Source organism: Artibeus jamaicensis, unplaced genomic scaffold, assembly GCF_021234435.1.
Source record: "Artibeus jamaicensis isolate MK-2021 breed Jamaican fruit bat unplaced genomic scaffold, CSHL_Jam_final contig_452, whole genome shotgun sequence".
Taxonomy (NCBI): Eukaryota; Metazoa; Chordata; class Mammalia; order Chiroptera; family Phyllostomidae; genus Artibeus; species Artibeus jamaicensis.
Genome location: NW_026521837.1, coordinates 15,200,971 through 15,218,582, shown reverse-complemented (window position 1 = coordinate 15,218,582; position 17,612 = coordinate 15,200,971). Strand labels below are relative to the sequence as shown.

The 17,612-nt window shown below is 31.8% G+C and overlaps 1 protein-coding gene across 4 annotated transcripts in view; it reads right to left on the bottom strand.

Moving 5' to 3' along the window:
• RAP1GDS1 (Rap1 GTPase-GDP dissociation stimulator 1) overlaps positions 1–17,612 on the bottom strand; it is a 147,461-nt gene that overhangs the window by 69,945 nt on the left and 59,904 nt on the right. The window lies entirely within an intron of this gene.

The following is a 17,612-nucleotide window of genomic DNA, read 5'->3' as shown; positions in this document are numbered from 1 at the left end:
CACTATAAAGAATGAACAGATTACATAATCTTTTGACCTTGTAAAACTATAGGCCTTATGAGCATGAACAAGTCCTAAAGTTGTGCTGCACAATCTTTTCACAGGTCCCTGTCACACTGCCCATTATGACCCATCCAAATATTTTTGACTTATTCTATAAGTTCTACCCTCCCCCAAACTCTGCATTGTTTTTTTTAAATGTTTTATTTATTCATTTTTAAAGAGAGGGCAAGGAGGGAGGAAAAGAGGGAGAAAAACAACAATGTGTAATCGGCAAATGTGTCATCAGATGCCTCCTGCACGCCCCCAACTGGGCACCTGGCCAGCAATCCAGGCATCTGGTCCTGACCAGGAATCAGACTGACACTGATTCCATTGAGCCACACCAGCCAAGCGACCTCTGCATTCTTAACACTAAGCATGATTCCTGCTTCAGAGAGAAAGAGAAGACAGTTACAGAAGATAAAATCTTCCTCACTTTTTCACCCTCTCCATTATTAAATATAGGATTATATGCCTTTATCTAATCACTTTAATACCTCATGTTGTAATTTAAGTTCAGTTCTAGCTAATCAAGGGTAAATAAAAGAAAGAGAGAATATTTATTTCAGCAGAAGGTAAGGCTTTTCTCTTCAGGTAAAGAAAGCTATAAATATGTCATAAGCTAAGGTCTCTAAAAGCCTGAATGGAAAGAACATTTAATGATGAAATCCCAGAACTAGTCTCGGTCGTTGGAGTGGGAATTACAACTTATTTGTTAGCTAAAATTTGAAATGTTAACTTCAGAAATTTGCTAAGGTATATGTTTTTAATATTAGAAAAAATATAATATTATTGAAGTAATGACAGAAAATAACTATAAAGTCTCAAAGTTTGGGGTTTTGTTAAGTTTGACCAGAAGAAAGAATCTTAACCTCTGCTGATGTCGGTTTCCTCATCTAGAAAAGGGAAGAGAAGCAGACAACCGCTGAATGTCCTTTTAGACCTGACACTCTTACTCATTTCTCTTTCTACTGTGTCCTTATACACACAGAAAGGATTAAGCTGTGTATGGTTTTTTTTTTAAAACACATTATAATAAACCCTTGAATTTTTCTGCTTTAGCTTTCCAATCATTAATCATGATAAATCAGGCACTTATTTTTATTTTTCCCAAATATTACTATAGACTATAAAGACTAATGGCAAATAAGTCAGAAATTCTTTTTTTAAAAAATGTTAATATTAAGGATTTTATTTACTTATTTTTATAGAGAGTGGTGGGAGGGAGAAAGAGAGGGAGAGAAACATTGACTGGTTGACTCTTATACACCCCCAATCAGGGTTATGGCCCACAACCCAGACATGTGCCCTAACTGGGAATCAAACTGGCGACCTTTCAGATCAAAGGCCTATCCATGCTTCCATCCACTGAGCCACACCAGCCACGGCCAGAAATTCTTTTTATAAGCTAAGCTGTGAAGCTGAGTTGTACTTTCCTGTTGAGTTCTGAAAAATTATACTATCAAGAAGTAGTAGTTATTGATGTGTTCCTTCTCAGTGAAGATAAATGTATTTTAGAAGAGGTGCTTAAAGCCAAAACAATTGTAACTTAAGTCCTTACTAGTATTAGTTTGCAAAAAGTGATAGTATTACAAAGATGCCATGATAAAATGTACTTTAATCAAGCTCCTTATGGTTTTTCCTTTAGACTCTGCTACTTTTAACCTCTAAGAACATGACATATTCTGGGGAAGAAGTTCAAAACATAAACTAGACCCATTTTAAATGTAGGGTTACAAATGCTACTCTGAGTCTTTTTAGTTCATCAAACTACAACTGAGACCAGAATCCTAGATTTTAAACTTCAAAGAGTTCATTTTAAGTGTATGTTGGCCATGTGTTAGAATTTCACATCTTAGAAACATAAATAAAAAATATTACTGAAAATCCCTGAACTATCCCATTACTGAATAAATGATCAAATTACTTAATTTTACCAAAATACTGCATAAATAATGCTCCGAATAAGCAGCAAATGGGGTGACGTTTGCAAATGTTTTCATTAAAATGTGATTTTTACAAACATTCATTGCTGTATTTAAATTTACATGAATTGGAAAATACCAAAATTCTTCCTAAGAAGTTAAAATGCAAATTAATGATGTAGGTTTGTTTATGTATATAGTCTTAGCCTGTCTTTCAGAGTCAGTATTTAAATATCTTAATCTATTTGAAATATTATGCTTTTGAGACATAGACATTATTCCTGTTTATTACGGGTCAAATTTTGTCCCCTTTTCCCCCCAAATCTATGTTAAAGTCCTAAGCCCTAGTACCTCAGAATGTGATCTTATTTGAAAATAGGGTCATTGTAGATGTGATCATAGTCATGTGCCACATAATTACGTTTCTGTCACAACCACATATATGACAATGGTCCCAGAAGATTATAATGGAGCTGAGCAATTCCTACCACCTAGTGATGTTGTAACATCACAGTGCAACACATTTCTCATGTGTTTGTGATGACACACGTGTAAACAAACCTGATGTGTGTTAACCGTATAAAAGTATAGCAGGCTACTTTAAGTAGTAGGCTACATGATCCAGATTTGTGCACACACTTCTATGATGCCAGCACAACAAAAATCACATAACAACGCACTTCCCAGAATGTATTCCCATAGTTAAGATGAGGTCATAATGGAGTTGGGTGGGTCCTTACACCAACGGGACTGGTATCCTTATAAGAAGAGAGATGCAGAGAGAATGCTAGCTGAAGATGTAAAAACACAAAGGGGAGAATACAGCCATGTAAAGACAGGCAGAGATTAGAGTTGGCTACCACAAGCCAAGGATTTCCTGAGACCATGAACTAGAAAGAAGCAAAAAGGTGTTCCTTGTCCATGGGAGGGAGCATGGCCCTGCAGATACCCTGATTATGGACTTACAGCATCCACAACAGTAAAACAGTAAGTTTCTGTTTTAAGCCACGAAGTCTGTGGTACAGTTATAGCATCCCTAAGAAACTAATATACTCCTTCACATAAACAGTGTGGAATATTGGAGCTTTGTATTTGCAAAAATAAAAATGAGTATTGCCGTATAAGTAAGCCTTTACTGTATATTCAGGTTTTATACATGTCACAGAAATTATGGACTTCACTAACAATAATATGTCAAGGATTTTATTAAATATCTCAAGGATAATAAGACTTCAATTAATCATATGTAGCAAACTGTGAAAAGGGCAAAACCAATGGAAAATTAGTTTCTTTTCTCATCACTTAGTCTAGTATCTTTAATTTTCTCTGCTTAGCATGAAAATGTTTAGAAATGGTTTTCTGGTACACGGACTAATAGTAATAATGATGGATTGTTTGCATGACACCTGTCAACAGTAATCTACTGCTGGGAAAGGAGCAAGAGTATGGAGAGAATCCATTTGCGCTACAGGTATGTATGGATGGCTACCTGTAGCACATCCATGTGCTGAAGAGAAAGCAGGACAAAAAAAAGTCCACCAGCATCTCTTATTGTAAGCATAGGACATGAACAGCCCAATACTAAAAGATTAGGAAGACTTACTGCATCGAAACAAATTTAGCAACGGCTAATGTAAACCCAACTCAACTTCTGACTAGGTTGATTGGACCTCCACTCATACTACAATATCTTCTGTTTTTGTCCACACAATGTTCAGCATTCAGTAGAAAAAAATTAAGAAGTGCATTTTTAAAAGAGAGGAAAAAATAACCCACTGTCAAAAGATAAATCATTCATTAGAATGATACTCATAAGCAACTCACATGTAATAACTATCAGACTGGAACTTTAAAATGATAAATACATTAAATGATCCAAGTAAAAGGTGAATAATAATATCCATGAGTAGATGTTGGGAATTATGCAGAGGAATAAAAACTATAAATAATTAAATGGAAATGCTAGAAATAAAAACACAATGCCAAAGAAGAGACATTATGTCAAGAGGTTGAATAGTAAACTCAACAAAACCAAGGAAAGCCTCAGTGATCTAGCAGATCAATGAAAGTTATTAAAACTAAATGAAAAAATACAAAAGACTGAGGGGGAGACCCAAAGCCCTTAAGAGCTGAGGGAAAACAGTAAGTGGTCTAACATAAGTGTAATTAGAATCACAGAAAAAAATGAAATAAAGAACAGGGCAAAAGAAATATTTAAAAATAATGGCTGAGAATTTCCCAAAAATAATGACAGATAGCATGCCAGAAATCTATGATATTTAGAGACCCGTAGCTAAGACAACAAAACAAAGATATGTAGCAAATAGCTAAGCTGCTAAAAAAAAATGAAAAAAGAAAAAGAGAGTCTCTTGAAGGCAACCAGAGGAAAAAGAAATATTTATATTTGGAATAGCAAAAATAAGAACACAGCAGACTTCTTATCCAAAATCATGCAAGCTAGAAGACAATGGAAGAGTATCTTTGAAGTACCGAAAAGGGGGTGGGGGGAGGGACCCTGTATACCCAGTGAAAATATCTTTTAATAGTTAAGGTGAAGTAAAGAAATTTTCAAACAAATAAAGGCTGAGAGAATTCATTAACAGTAAATTTGTTATGCAAAAAATGTTTTAAAAAAGTCTTTCAGGCAGAATGTGTACAACACTAGACAAAAATGTTGATCTACCCAAAGAAATAAGACAAAAATAATAAAAATGAAAGTAAATATTTTAAAAGTTTTTTACATATTTTAAAGATAACTGATGGCATAAAGTGAAAATAACAGTATGTTGCAGGATTTGTAACATATGTAAAAACAAAATATATTACAATACAAAGATACCTTATTTCACTGTACTTTGCATTTTTGCACTGTGCAGATACTGCATTTCTCTTGCTTGCTCTCTTTTTTGTTAACAGGTTGAAGGTCTGTGCCAACCTGTTGATCAAGACTTTTGGTACCATTTTTCAAACAGCATTTGATTACTTCATGTCTGTGTCACATTTTGATAATTCTTGCAAAATTTTGACTTTCTCCTTATTACTCTTTTTTATAGTGATCTGTGATCAGTGACCTTTGAGGTTACTATTGTAATGTTTGTGTGTGGGGGTGAACTTATTTAATAAATATTATATATGTTCTATCTGCAAGGCAATAATTCAGATAAATGAGTGAAATAAAACTACCCAATTTATTCAAAAGGCAGAAAAAGATGGGTAGAGAAACAAAGAATAATTTGGACAATCAGAAAATAACTAGTAAGATAGCAGATTTCAAGCCAACCACATAAAAGTCACATTAAATAATATGGCCTAAACCTTCCACTTAAAAGGGAGATATGGTCAGATTGGATAAAAAACCAAACCATGCTATCTACAGGTAACCACTTTAAATATAAGGACATTCAAGTTAAAAATATTAAATGGTAAAGGATATACCATATAAACATTAATCAAAGAAAATTTGCGTGTCTATATTATCTAACACAGAAGGTGACAAAACAAGCTTATCTGGGATAAAAAGGACATTATATGATGTTAAAAAGGTAAAGCATTCCTAAATATATTAAGCAGCCATCAACAGACCATGAAAATTTATGTAATAAACAGGGATATAAGAAGGTCTTATTTTCATAGTTTTTATTCTAGTGAGGATGACAGAGTAGTAAACAGAATAAGTTTCAATAATTTTTTTTCTTTAATGGTGTTACAAAAGGACAGAAAAGAATATATATCTTTTCTAGAAGAACAGATGGAGGAAAAAGAAGAAAGGCAGTTTATTAAAAAACTTCACAGAAATTAAGTGTTCATAAGTATACTCACCTAAGATCCATAAATTATAAATACATAATAAGAGGTATATTTATACAGCAAAATTAAAGTATTATCTTTAGCTCACCAAAGTTAAACCCTATAATAGAAATAATATTTCCTTAAATTACTGATTAATGACATACATTGCATAATCAGTTAGTCATGGTACTTAAGGCCTGTGACCACATTAGCATTCATTCTCCTGCCTTTATTTATCAAACTTTTGTGAGCACCTACAATGTTTCACATACTGAGCTAGGTTTGAGAAGTAGATAACTAATGCACAGTTAAGGAGAGAAAAGTATGAAGGGAATATTTAAGCAATAAATACAATTAAGTTTTCAGAGTACAATGGAAGCACAAATAATTTTACCTAGAGGATTTAGAAAAATATTCCTGATATTTCCCAAAATAAATATGCATTTATTATATGTAAAAAAAACTTTATTGTTTAGATTTGGTGGATTCCCTCCCTTATTAACTCTGTTGAGAAAAAAATGTATGTAACACAAACTACATAAATTTAAAAGTATGTAACCAAGTTTAACAGTCCTGTGTACCTTGGAAACCACCAACAAAATAAGGACACCAACCATTTCATCAGAGGCCAAAGACTGCTTACATTCCCTTCTCTCCCTTGCTTCTGGCCCCAAACAACCCACTGTTTGTCACTATAGATTAGTTTGACATATATACATATGGATCCATACAGTATGTATTCTTTTTTGTCTAGCTTCTTTAACTCAGCCTAATGATTTTGAGAATCACTGATAGTGTCAGGTATGTTAAGTAATTTATTCTTCTTTATAACTGAGTAGTATTCATTGTATGGGTTACATCACTATTTTTACTTTAAATCCATTCATATTTGTAGGCATTTGGGATATTTCTGGTTTGGGGCTATTGTGAATAGAGCTACTATAGAAAAACGCCAGCCCTAGTTTAATGTATAACTTTTCTAATTAATTTTGCAATAAGGTGCCTCGTTAGCGCAGTAGGTAGCGCGTCAGTCTCATAATTTTGCAATAAATAATCATCCAAATCACAAAATGAGAAAAAATTCAGGGCTAAAAGAAATAAGGTATGATAAGTAGTAAAATTTGGAAATGACCTATCAAGAAATTGTCAAATTGATTTAGAGCCATGAAGAGGAAAACGGCAACTAGACCTTTATATAAGAATTATGAAACTGATTACACTCTCAGAAATCATTAAATATATTCACCTGGGGGCTTGGCTGTCAGTTAATCAATTTTAACATCAAATTACTATCTTGTAAAAAACTGTCTGATTTTAATTCCGTTATGTAATTCAGGCTTCCTGAAATACATACTAATATGAACAAAAATAATGTGGCATCTCTTCATTTTTTTCTTTTACTATAAAGCACTACAAATTATTGATCTAACAAAGTTTAGGTGTTAAAAACAACATATATTAAATGCTTATTAACTGATTCATACTACATTATGTGGGAGAGGAAGTAAAAAAAATCATCTGGCGTTCACTCAAATGACAAGTTGTCCAAAGGAAAAAAACCTGTTCTGTTATTTTAGCTTATTGTTGCTTATTTAAGAAGGATTTACAGGTCACTGAGGAAATGTTTTTGCTACTTATTCGTTATATCACTATGGTTTGGCTACTTTAAATCCAATTTATTTAAAGTCCAGTATGAGAAAGAAATTTATATTAGACACCTACTAAAAGAAAAGCTCACTTTATTATGTCAGTAAATCAGAGAAATTTATATAGAATGTGTATAAATTCCTTTCTATTACTGTTCATCCTCAGAAAAAGAATTTATTAAAGGCAATAGTAAGAACCGTACCATTTTAATTTTTATTATACCTTGTGTGCAGAGGAAATAGTACAAAGCAGTAGATATGTCTGAAAATTGATGAGTATACCTATGCTTGTTTATGTGGTTTACTGAGAACATTAAAACTCAGATTTTCATTGTGTTTGTTTAGTTTTACTAAGAATCCTGGTAAAACCAAAATGTCCCTAATTTTCCAATGAACAAAAAGGTTAAGGAAGTAATTCATACACTCCTCTTCATTTAGAAAAAATCACAAGAATAAAGAATCAAACATCGTAAAGCGTGTTTATATACACACATATACTTTTTTACATAAAGTTTTTAAATTTGGAAATATAAAAAGGTTTTCTCTCATCCCTTGGTTCTGCTCCATCTTCTCTCAATTAGGTGAAGTTTATTTTTGTGATTTATAACAGACTAAATAAAATGTTCGTTTAGGATGAGCTTTCAGTAAAATTCTTAGGACATATTCCTGTATCTACAACTCTAAGAGCTGAACTATTAATACTGAAGCATAAATATATTTAATAAAGTATGTATGTATGAAAGTGTTAACTTCTTCAAACAATACTTAGAGTGTACCAGAGACATGGATTTCAGTTCAACACTATCACCAATTTAGTTGTTGATCCTTAAAAGTCACTTGAACTCTCAGGCCTATTTCCTTATCTATAAAATTGGAAGGAGTGGATTAGAATATTTCTAAAAGTCCTCTGTATTTAAAAAACTTTATGACTTCTGGGTGGGTTTATTCTTTTAATCTTTCTAACTTCTCCAGGTTCCCTGAATCTACATAGCCTATCCTTGAGTCTACATAGCACATCTGAACATTTTGCTAAATATAAAAGATAACAAACTTTCTGAGTGTTTATCCCCAAAATGTATTAACATAAAGATACAGAAATTACCCACCAGCCATTTTCTCTTGCATAACTCAGAATTATTACTGCCCCCCCCGAAAAGAAAACAAAAACAAGCAGCCACAACAAACTCAGAAAAACATAACAAAACAACCTGCTCTTCCCTAGATCAGTAAACTGCCCCATCCTCTGTCCAGCTGCTTGAACCCCAGTCTAGGAATCACTCTTGATTTCTCCCCCAGTCATCCACCTCTACACACACTTCACAATTCTTCTGATGCTCTCTATCCTCACTACCCTTAACCCAATTCAAGTCACCAGTATCTCTTGCCTGGGACTACTGCAAGTCTTTTACTTTCCATGCTTCTATTTTTAAGCTCTTAACTTCCATTCTCCTTAAGCCACTTTCCATGCAGCTCTGAGAGTGATGCTTTTAAAATATGAACCAGATCCCTTTCAATGAATGGCTTCTCATTACTCTATGACAGTAATTTTCAATCTTTTCCATCTAATGGCACACATAACTACTAAAATTCTACAAACACCAAAAAAATGTATTTCTTAGCAATCTGACAAAAAACTAGGTATAATTCTAATTCATTCACACCAGATAGCTATTGTTGTGTTGGCTGTCATCATTTTTTAAATTTGACAATCTAAGGAAAAAGAGGTCAGTGTCCCTGACTAAAAATTCAGGCACTGCATGTTTTAAAAATTCTCGCAGCACACTGGTTGAAAATCACTGCTCTAGGATGATCCACAGGGCTCGCTATGATCTAGGTCTTGTTTATTTCTTCCACTCTGTTGTACAACACTCTCCCTGTTCACAGCATCTCATATACCTTGGTATCTTTTCTGTTCTTTAACATACCAAATTCTTTCCTCATTCAGCATTTTGCAATTTCTACACTTCTATAAAGAATATTCTTCTCTTTCTGTTTAATTAGCTAACTTCTTCCCATTTTTTAGCCCTCAGATCAAGTAACGCCCTCAGAGAGAACTTTCTTCATCTTCAGATATGCTCCATTACATCACCTGTTTATTCCCTTGACATCAATGATCACAACCTGTAAATATCTTTTTAGTACTATTTACTTATTATTTGTCTTCTCCTATATAAGCCCCGTAAGGATAGGGACTTCTTGCTCTTATTTTCTACTATTATCCCCATTACCTGGCACAGTATCCTCACTACAATGGCCCAATCAATATTCCTTGATTAAAGTATTTTGTGTATATCTATCTAGTTATCTATCTCTCCATCTGAGAATATGAAAGCACAAAGAATTTCCTTATAATCAACATGAGAAAAGAAAAACATTCAAATCATATGACCCACATGGTGTAGGTATTGAGACTTTCTATAGGAAAGAACATAAATACACATCTTCAATGACATAAAAGTATGTTTCTAATTCTAACCTCACTTAGTAAATATTTTTTCCTGTATCATATAGAAGGCCTATTAAAAACAAGATCCCACAGGTTAAATCTTTGTTAGTTTATTGTTTTACTATGGTGGCAGGTCTCTTTTGACTTTGATTTACAATCCTCAACATCACAATGCTGGATTTAAAATAAATGTTTTGTGAATGATAAAAATGTATCCTCCAATATAGAAATTCTAGTGTTTGAATCTATGATAGAAAATTTTTTTAAGTACAATTATTACTGTATGTGAGTTACAGTTTCCAGGGGGTACAATTATTTTTGGTATTAAAAAGAGGGTTGTCCTATTCAAAAGAGTTGGTAGCCTGCAATAATTATATGTAATCAAGTTTCTGTTGTGTGTGCATAAAAAATAGTTGGTAGCCAATGACCTAAAGAGTAGTATCATATTTCTATAAGTCAGATATATTGGCTATTCTGGTGTGTATTATACAAATTTTTTTGTATTCTTAAATATATTATCTTTTAATTTTGCCAAGTGTTATTTCATTTTTCTGAAACAAGGCAATGGTAAATAGACATACCTACTTGTTTTTCAAGATAAAGTCAAAAGATATTTATGAAATCTACTACAGAAAAAATTAAATTCTGATACTTACATTCTCCCCCCCATAATTCTGCCGAAACAGTGGATTTTTATTACATACCTTATACATATTCAAAGATGTTTTAAGCATTCAAATGAAAATCTGAACCCATCAATATTTTTACTGAAACTCAAAACGCCACTTAGTCATCATGACCCAAGTGTAGGTAAAATGCACGAAGGACTAGGTATAGAAGTAGAAGCTGTAAATATTACATTGGTGAAATGATAAAGATAAGTCATTCCGAAAAAACCACCACTACTTAAATACTCATATATCAAAAAGAAGCATGAAGTTGCAGTTTTGTGGTATAGTATTATATTCAGGTGTGAATTCTCCCTTGATGCAAGAAAATTCCAGATATATTTACATTGACAATGCAGGATCAGGAAGAAAAAGCACAAGTTCTACAGATGCAGTTTAAGATTAGGTCACTGCATTGCAGTTGATGGACACAACTTACGTGTACCTGCTGATAGTAGTATTAACTTCTATAGTACAATAGATTCTTCGCATCAGTAACCATTTAACAATTCCACTTTGTTCAAAAAGCCTTTACTTAATAATGGAACACCCATAAATTACTACACATTTGCTAAATATACCACTAAATTTATTCTACTTCTTATATTTTTCTATTATCATTTTATTAGCAGAAGACAGTGATTATATATACAAATTATAAAATAACTTACTAAGATCAATTATTTCCATAAAATTACCTTTCCTTAAATGACTTCTGAGCATTCAGGCAACAATGAAAATAATTTATTGCTCAAATTTATTAATCTAATTGCTCAAGATCAAAATTAATTTTTTCCAGTTATTTTAAATATAAAAGATGCTTCTGTATCAGCTATTTAATCATTAAAATCATGCCAGACTGTGTGTATGGATGTCTGCACGTACACAGTTCCAATTCAGAATTCAACTTGAAGCGGTAACAGCACACTTTCTTAAGAGGTACAAACATTTATTCCACTGTTTCTGCTATTCGTATTATCCAGTTTTTAATTTGGACTCACAGATTCCTTTCTCTTATCCTGTATCTTCTTGGATTCTTACACACACACACATACACACACACACTTCCTTTCTGTACTCTTAAATTTGTCCTGTAAGTTTCAAAAAAAAAAAGGCCTCTTAACTGGTTATTCTTCATTTAGTCACTGTCCAAAGCTTTTTAACTAGGTAAAGTACATTAGAATCATTTAGGGAGCTTTTTGCAGAATATACATGATAGGCTGGAATCTAACCTCAGAGATCCTGATTTGATGGTTCTAGGTTGTGGCCAAGAAAATGTACTTTTAACAAGTTCTCCAAGTGTTTCAGATACATACTACTAAGAATCACACTAACTGTTATGAATGTCTACCTAGCTTATAATGTGTATCTCTTTCAAATTAATTTTTTATGGTATCAATTTCAGCACTTAATTCTACTCCTCAAATACCTGCAATAACTTGCCATTGTGTAAAGCCCTTTTCCAATACGAATTCCAGATATATCTATCCATGATTTTATATATCTTTTAAAATGCTTTTCTGTGCGCCTGAAAAATCTTTTAACCTTTCTCTACAGGTCCAAATTCTATGCAGATTGTTTCCTTCTCCATAAATATCACTGGATTAGCTCAAACACAAATGAGCTCCCTCCAAAAACTTACTGTGCATTCTCTTACAGCATTTATCACATGGTGTATTATTTTTAATTTACTGATATACATGCCTCATTACCTTCAATTCACAATAACTTTCTTAAGCAATTTTATTACATATATAAAATAACCATTATATATGTGGTATTTTAAAATATTCATTTTCATGCAAATCAAAGATTAGCATATTTTTCAGTCTCAGAAAATACAATTTGAAAACATTATACAACACAAAAATTGAGCAGGTATAATGAATGCAAAACAGAACTGTATTTGGTTTTACAATAAACTAGGAAATATATTCAAGTAAAAACTTCTTTAAGTTTTTAAGCTGTATGTTTGAAGCAAGTTCTACCACCAAAACAACAGATTTAAATTATATTGCCCAAATAGCACTACCTTCACTAAAGTAATCAGTATTACTTCTTGGATTCTGTTGAAGATTAGTACAAGAAACATTCATATGGAGAATATCTGGGTAATTTTTGCAGGGCTATTAATGAAGACGCTGTCTTTAATGCCAGCCTTTGTATATTTCTTTGCATATTTTAAGAGGGATGTGTCCAGGATCATCTAAGGGGGTAGTGATATCCTTACAATAAATCTCTTCTAGCATTTGTCACAACAGGTCTTTTTAGTTTGACTGAAGAACTAGAATATTTCTATTTAGCATAAAGTAAAAATTACATAGCACATCAACTTTTTTATTTTCTTAACCTTGGCTGCCTAAAAGCACAAATTAAATTACTGCTCGATATAACAATATATTATCCCTGACTTGTACTAGATTTATCTTTGCCTCTCCTTATATAGCTTCTGGCCTTTACATATTTATTTTAAATAACTTACACAGTTAGTGTATGCATTACATTACTGTCATAGGATACTTTTTAGAAGTAATGTTATGGACTGAATGTATCCCTCCCAAATTCATATGTTTATATCCTAACTCCTGTTGTGGTGGTATTAGGAGGTAATTAGATTAAGCAGGTAGAACCTTCATAAAAGGGATTAATGCCTTTATAAGAAGAGAACGAAGAGGAGCCTGCTTCCTCTCTCTCTTTCTGCCATGTGAGGATGCAATGAAAAGGCAAACCAGAAAGAGTGCCCCTACCAGATTATGTAATCTGCTGGTGCCTTTTGATCTTGGTTGGATTTCCCAGCCTCCAGAACTGTTTGAAATAAATGGTAGTTTAAGAAACCAAACTGACCAGGACAAATGATCATACACAAATGCTATGTATTTCCTTTCCATAGCAGTTTATCATTATATTGTGCATCTATATATAAACCTTGTTTATTTAATCCACACAAGTTCACTTTGCCACTAAGGAGACTAAAATTGAGAAAGATTAAATGACAATTTAGTAAATGGCCAAACTAGAAATCCTATCAATCTGCAATATTTCCAGGATACACATTAAAATTTCATTATTTATATTAATTTTAAAATGAACTATATTTCTTCCATAAACAATGTAATTACTTGCTTACTTTTCAAAAATGGCTCCAAGTACTACTCTCATTGTTTATTTATTTTTATTCTGATTTATTGTGTACTCTATCATTGTTCACAAGTTGTGTTTCTTTGTACATTTTATTTTCCCCACCATATTCAAAACTTTTTATTGGCATAAACCTTTTTTTACAGTTTATGATAGTGTTACACAACAACATCTATTCCCAACTATGTACAATATGTTGGACATCTTTACTATGGAGTATTTTCATATAATAATAGCAATAATTACTGTCTCTAAAAGTCACAGTTTCAAATAGCTATTTATTCTTACATACACATGCGCTTTGATAATAAACCCATTCATAAAATTCAACAGATCAGACAATTGTAACTGAACACCAATAAAGTCATAAAAAATTAATTAAATGCAACAGATAAACTGATAAGAGCTGAAGAATCTTATTTTTACACTTATTGGCTGGTAATTCTAAAATTGAATACTAGTAAAAAGTAGGACAAATATACAGACCTGCAAAACCCTTTAATATAATTAATCAAATGCTTAACCTATTTTATATCACTGATATATTTATTTTAAATGCCAGACATAAATAGCTCCCTGCGGACTGTAACTGTTATAAATATATTTTGATTACTTCAGCAATTTCAAAGCTTATTTGTATTATATTAATTCATATTTAACAAACCAAATTACATTTCAAAATATTATAGCATCATTGCTAATTCTTTTTCAGCATTTACAGTCAGACAATGAATTCTTTCTTCATGCATTGCATAAAAATAATGTAGCATAATTAGAATCACTAATATACAAGTAAGTCCATGCATGTATTTGGGCATCCTTTCCACTTACATTTGAAGTCAGTGATATAAACAATACTTAATTCACTTAATAAACATTGGGTTTGGCAAGCCTTAATGTCATATCATTTTGAATGAAATGATATTATTCAGCAGTGAGAAAGAAACTAAGTTACTTTGTATCATGTATGATAGCATTTCATATAAACTTCTTAAGTATATATCTTTCCAATAATAAAATTAATTATATAATTGCAAGCATTAATTTTATTTCTATAAAGATGCATATTTCACATGATTAATTTGAATTGTACATTATACTTTCTCTGATGTAGAAAAAGGCACATATTTAATTTCACGTAATTATTTATGTCTAGCTTCTGCTACAGAAATTTTAACTAGCACATCCCATATCAATTATTTCCTAATCTCAAGCAGTAACACTTGCAAATAGAGTAAACTCCAACCATCAATTTATCCCTATGAATTATAAATAGTGGGTATAAATTTGATATGAAGCTTTTCAATATTATAAGGACATTTACGTATATCAGCAATTTTTAATGCGCACAGTCTTGAAGACAAAGCTAATCATTGAAAGAAAGGAATTACACAGTTGCACAAAAGATGGCTATACAAGAAGAAAAAAGAATTCATTTTTTATCACTTATGAAAGAAATGTGTAATTGAAGAGGCCAAAGACATTTACCTGTGAAATTTAACACTTCTCTTTATTTAAAATCACGTTCCCTAGAAAATCCATCAGTTTGCTGATTTCTTTCTAAACTGAAATACTATTTTTCCTCTTCTTTGATCTAAAACATATCAAACTTTTCATAAGTTATTTTGCCAAAGTTAGAGGGCAAAATAGTTTTAAAATGTGGCTTATGTCAGAAATCTGAACACTTCTAAAGAGCAATCCGTAACTAAAGTGCCTTGAAGGCTCTCTGGAAAAACAGAAAAAAGGCGAGGTATTTTAAATGTTCTTACCCAGTGATTCTTTCATATCACTGTGCAAGAGAGAGACTGGAACTTAATAAATTCATTGGCGACAAAGCCTCACTCTGTCCTACTTGGAAGCTGTATCAGTGTGTTACCTGATATTAAGATTATATAAGACCATTTCCTTCCATTAGGAAGAGCTCCTAAAATGGGCACTATAAAGCTAGTAAAACTGAAATCTGACCTACTTTTTTCAAAAGATTACCATGGATTTAACTGAAATACGCTAGCAAATGCTTTACTTTTTTTTTTTTAATTTATTTTTTTAGAGGGGAAGGGAAGGAGAGAGGGAGAGAAACATCAGTGTATGGTTGCCTTTTGTGTATCCCCTGCTGGGAACTGGCCTGCAGGGAACCAGCCTGCAACCCAGGCATGTGCCCTGACTGGGAATCAAACCGTGACCGTGGGGTTTGCAGGCCCATGCTCAATAATGCTTTACTTTTTAAGTGTCAAAATGAAAATCTGTAAAAAATGCACATACTGCTCAGATATTTAGCTCTAATAATGAATTCATTGTTATTTTCTATGTACATTGGCTTTACTATCTATTGTAAACCTAGTATTATTCTGAATAAACTTACATTAAAAATTATTCATTTGAGTACATTTATAAAATGTTAAGTAAACTGATTATTCCAATGAACGAGTTTAATAAAACACAAATGTGAACTGGAAAACATGTTATTTGTAAGAAAAAGATTTCTTGTTTTACAAAGTTGTAATGTATAGTTTTCTATCATCCTTTTAAGTATGAAGCATTACATTCTCAAGGGGGAAGAACGTTAATTAATTAATTAAAATAGAAGCCATTCAATGCTTTTTAAAGAGAAATCTAATATATGGGTTCTTTCAAACTCCCAAGTGTTATAAAATAAGAAATGCATTTCAAGTAAATTCACAAATCAACTACATAGTATCACATGTATAGACTTATATTATTGTTGTAATTAAAATATAGGTGCTGTACTTTTCCTAAAATTATTTGGAGAAATGACTAAGATGTTCACTGAGTTTAAAAGGTTAAGAGAGCATACAGTCCTATGGAAATTATATGTGTAAGCAGGACAAATGAACACATTTCATGGTGTGATTTACAGTAACAAATCACTTCTTATACTAATTCATTTTTAAGACTACTAACTTCATTTTTCTTAAACAAGGATTAAAACTATAAAAATATCTCATATTCACTATGCTTAATTTTCCACTTAACTATAATTTCCATTGAATTAAATGAGAATAAAGTGGTTATAAATATTTATGGATAAATGCAATAAAAAATTAACTTCATAGCCTAAGAATTTTATACTGTATACTTTGTAAGAACAGAGTAAATGGATATGATAAACACTATAATAATGGACTGTAGTTTCATCAAAATAATAATCATATTAACTAGGCATTTAACACCTTAACTTCAAAGTTCTTTATAAAGTACACAGAAAATAAAATTACTATGTGCCCATAACAACCAGAGCAAGATGAAATAATAAATCACTATGGGTGCTTCTTCTACTTCACCAGTATTAAGTGAAACTCAAAGCCAAAGTACACAAAAACAGATATTTCCTATATTCAAGCAATGCATAATTCAAGAATAACTAAACTGAACAAAGATAAAAAATATTTTCAACAGCCTTAAATTCTAGTAATAAACATGAAAGGATAGGAATAAAAACAGTAATGATCAATGCTGTCCAGGTACATGCCATCAATCTTTGATGGTTACTCTGCAGGAGTCCTTATAATATATACTGTTAAATTTAATCACATAAAATATACATAAATGGTTCATTCATTCTTCAACACTAATACTATAAGGTATGCTGTTTAATGAAAATCATAAATATAAAAATGCAAAGTTATAAACATAAAGCACTAGAATTTTATAAATAAAGTCAATACTCTGAGATAAAAATAACTAGAATGAACAAACAGATAGATAAATTTATAAGCAGTAATGGGGACTGGAAACTGTAAGTTAAAATTCATAGTATACCATCCATGTCCTCAGATACAATATTTAATGTTCCAAAAAAGAAAGGAGAAGAAATGAGGCTAGCCTTACCACCACTGCTACAGACAAGTTATAACAGAAAGCTATAGTTTCAATCTTTCTTTCTTTCTTTTTTCTTTCTCTTTCTTTCTTTCTTTCTTTCTTTCTTTCTTTCTTTCTT